The 4,040-nt window shown below is 45.0% G+C and overlaps 1 long non-coding RNA gene across 1 annotated transcript in view; it reads left to right on the top strand.

The window, feature by feature from the left end:
* Positions 1-621, top strand: part of LOC311317101 — a 1,654-nt gene extending 1,033 nt beyond the window's left edge. Inside the window, exon 3 of the long non-coding RNA XR_014630741.1 lies at positions 1-621. This exon is cut by the window's left edge and continues 7 nt beyond it. This is a non-coding gene — a long non-coding RNA (uncharacterized lncRNA).
* The last annotated feature ends 3,419 nt before the right edge of the window (positions 622-4,040 follow it).

Below are 4,040 nucleotides of genomic sequence, written 5' to 3'. Positions count from 1 at the left end.
CCGGACGCTGCCCGCCACATGGGGGCGCTTCCTCTCGCAGCGTCGCGTCCAGTGGAGACCGATCACTTCTCGTCTCTGCCCTGGCCGCCGGTTTAGGTATACCAGGTAACCCCGTTTCGCCAGCAGGTAAACGTGGCAGGTACCAGGTAGCACTGACCCCTGTAGCCTTGTGAGAATGTGCCTTTTCACCCTGTTTTGATTGCATGCAACTTTGCAGGAAATGCAGTGAACGTACCAGGGAATGCACTTGCCTCTGAACTGAAAAATGGGCATCTTAAGTTGTGGTTTCAGAGCTGCCGCCTGCGCCAGTCTCTTGTCTGAGCCCTTTCCAGGTCACTCCCTCCTTGAAGGCATTCAGCTGGGCTGTTGTCAGACGCACAGGAGCAGGCAAACAAGGCAGTGAGTCTCCAAGGCACCTGGCCGCAGTGACGTGGTTCTGTTTTCCAACATGGGTAACCCAATGATTACATTCACTTGAGGACCGAGTGTAAACCTAATCTTGTTATTGAAATGTATCGTCTTGCAGTTTAAACAATTACATGTTTAGTAAATGATTGTGGATGTGTGTAGAGATTGAGGAAGCTTGTTTTGCTAGTCTAAATAAATGTTTACGTTAATCAAATGAAACATTGGTATGTCTCTCTTTGGTATATGTATAGTTGTATATCACCTTTAGTGTGCCGGGCAAGTGCATACTTACCAGCTAAGCTGTGTGTTTAGTTGATTTTATAGTGTGCCGGGAGTGAGTGGTATTGTAAAAGAGTACCAGTGGTTTTGACTAAGTTACAAGCTTCACTGGGGCAAAGCACCACTATGTTGAGCACTAGTCTGATATGGCCAACCAAGTAGTGGGGGAGCACAGCATTATCGCCATGACAGAAGTGCTGGCAGGATGGGAGGCATCAATGCATTATCAAAAATGTCTACACGGCACACTTACAGAATGCACTCGGCCCTTTTATTACACTGAATGATCATGCTTTCTAATTCCTGAGAATATTAATCATAAATACACTCCTATTCACATGGTTGGAAGTAGCATTTATCTTATTGTTTGGCAGATGAAATGAAATAAGATAATATAACTAAAGCCTCTTGCTGCAAAATGGTTAAGATTTTTGGTCACATCACCAGCCAGTAGAGGGAGTACGGCCTATTCCTCATTCCCAGCCTACATAGTGGAAGTACTCTCACTTCACAGCTCGCATTGTCCTCCAACCTCACTGTTTTTGGCCCACGTATGCTCTGAAAACGGGTTCGACTACTACGTCACCATTTTCCCCGTCTGGAAGTGACCGTACATACGCCGGACTTCAGTCGCCACAAGGTGGCACCAGAGTCAAACCTTAGTTTGCGTGTTAAGTCAATGGGAAAGTTGATGGTAAAGGAGAGGTGTTGATTATTGTTGGTCTGCTTTTAGATTGCAGCAGGCACCGTCTGGTATGTCTCGGTGAGGAAAGCTCAGGGGCACCGTATTAAACTTGTGCTGGCCAGGCAGGGGGCACAGACAAACCAATCAAGTTTCACAGCTAGGCAACATGTCTGAATGCAGGACTTGTTTGTGTTGTGGCTAGATGTGGTAGGCTACAGCTACGGCCTGTATAGAAGGCTAATTCCCAGAAATGCAGAGACCGGTCAAACCCTGAACCTAACCTTAACCCTAAAGGGCATCTGCGTTTATGGGAACTATCCTTCTACTCCGGCCGTAGCGGTACCCCTTCTAGCCACGACTGTACTGTCAGAGACGGAGTAAATCAGGATCAGATTTTATTTTGCCAGGTAGGTTTCCACGCACAGGCCTACTAGATTTTTTTCTGGCCAGTTGGTGCATAACACTAATGGATAGACAACAGGGTGCAGGGACAGGATGCTTCATAGACGGGGTGCAGGGGAAAGACAGGACAGTGCAAAATATATAGTAGGCTAGTGCAGGAAGAACTTTTTTTTGTTGCCTGCTATCTGGCTACTGGTGGGATTTTCATTACAGTTCTGTATCCTACTGTGAATAAAAACATAACTGTATGTAGACCTACATGTTGCCTGTAGGCTGTAGCCTACTGTCACGTTTCATTTATTTGTTACTCTAATGTCGAGCGCAAAACGCAAACGAGTCTGCTGCGCGAGAGCTGCATTCCTTGGTAGCCAGAAAGCGCGTCAGCAACCTGAAGCAGCATCGAGTCATTTTTCGTTCCCAGTTAATGGACTTCAGGAATACAGACGTGTTGTGAGCATGTAGATTAGACTACTAGACCTACTGTATTTGTTAAATAATAGCCTACAGCCTAGGCCACGTTAGCCTACATCGGTTGTTTTATTGACTTTCTTTTAGGCTACAATAGCCAGACACGACAACTTGTCTGTCATTTCATTTATTTATTTATTGATTATCATTTGCTCTAATTGTTTTAATGTTGGGTTGTTTTTAGGCTATACCATTTTGTTCTGCGAATACAGTAGCCTATCGATGCAGCGTAGGCCTCATTTGAGAATAAAGTACTGTATTTGATCAAAGCACGCACTCAAGTGGAAATTCGGTTATTTTATTCTAGGCTAGGCTACTGTAGGTCTATTATAAGAGGCTGTATGAGTTTAGTTGGGTGAGTTTAGTTGGGTATTTGATTGCAATTTTGATGCATTTTCACAAGTAATTAAGGGTATTTATTGGTCTATTATGAGTATATGAAACAAGTACCACTTATTGAATTTGGTGCATTTTAACAAGTTTCAGTCATCCGGACATTTCAGAGATACGAACGACCTTCGGTCCCGTTGGGTTCGGATAAGTGGGGTCCTACTGTGTGTGTGTGTGTGTATATATATATATATATATATATACATACACACACACACAGTAGCCTATATGTGCAATATGTTTTACACACACACACAGTAGCCTATATGTGCAATATGTTTACTGTATGTATGTGCAGTGAGGTCCTATGTAGCCTACAATACAAAATGGGTCACAGGTCATGTGAAAGCAGTGCTGCAGAGACATGGTCAGAGGGGGACACGAGGCTTGTTGATGAGGCTGGTAGCAGTAGGGAAGAAGTTGCTTTTGTGGTGAGAGATTTTGGTCCTGATGGACAACTGCTTCCTGCCGGAGAGGAGCGGATCAAACGGATTGTGACCGGGGTGGGAACTGTGGGACTATGGCGCATCCAGAAACAAGCTCTTACTCCCAGGGCAGTTCTTGTATAATGGACTGGAGTGGTGGAAGCAGCTGTGCCACTTCATCTACCTTATTGAAATGAAAGTTGCTTGCATTTTCAGATTAGGGATGAGATGGAGACGAGACTACTTAATCCACTGTTGGGAGATTATGGTTGCTTTCTCCCTTTTTAAAATGTATTACTGTGGCTGTGCCCCATCCTCAATCCAGGGCCTCTGCAGGTTCACAAACTGCCAATCTATATTCCTGTCTTGTGCTCTGGATGCCAAGAGTAATGAGCAACTCTCACCCTGGGTGTGTGTGGGGGAAGCTATTGGCTGATTGATGAACACCCTGAGGGCCAGTTCAGACTGCCCTAAAGATCATCTTGATGGGACTGTCTGCACAACATTTCTCCAGACCTTGGTCAAAATAAGATGTCATTTATTTTGGTAGCTCTAAGCTTGGGCTAGCAGCGGAAGGCTGGGCTGAGGTGTCGCCACTGGGCCATTTACAAGAGAAAGTGGAAGTTGAGGGCATGTTATCAAGCTAAAAATAAAGACAAACTTATAGAAGTGAGTGTGTTGCATTGTACCTAAAGGTTGACTTGTTTTATTGCACCTAACTATGTATTCCAGCAGAAGATGGCCACTTATTCCAGCAGAAAAGTGTTGTGAGTATAGACCTGAGTGTGTGCATGCCACCTTCCCATGGCCAGGTCAGCGACTCCTTGTAGGAAGTGGCTGCTTGGCCCTCCATGAACACAGGCAGCCAGCCAGAATACAGGGGAGGGATTTGAACACAGTCCTTTTTACTGGACTCATTTAAAGTGGTGTGTGTGGTGTGTGTATGTGTCTGTGTTTCTCTGTGCTCCAAGAAAGAATACACA

Source organism: Borostomias antarcticus (assembly GCF_949987555.1).
Source record: "Borostomias antarcticus genome assembly, chromosome: 13".
NCBI lineage: Eukaryota > Metazoa > Chordata > Actinopteri > Stomiiformes > Stomiidae > Borostomias > Borostomias antarcticus.
This window is presented reverse-complemented; position numbering and strand designations above follow the sequence as displayed.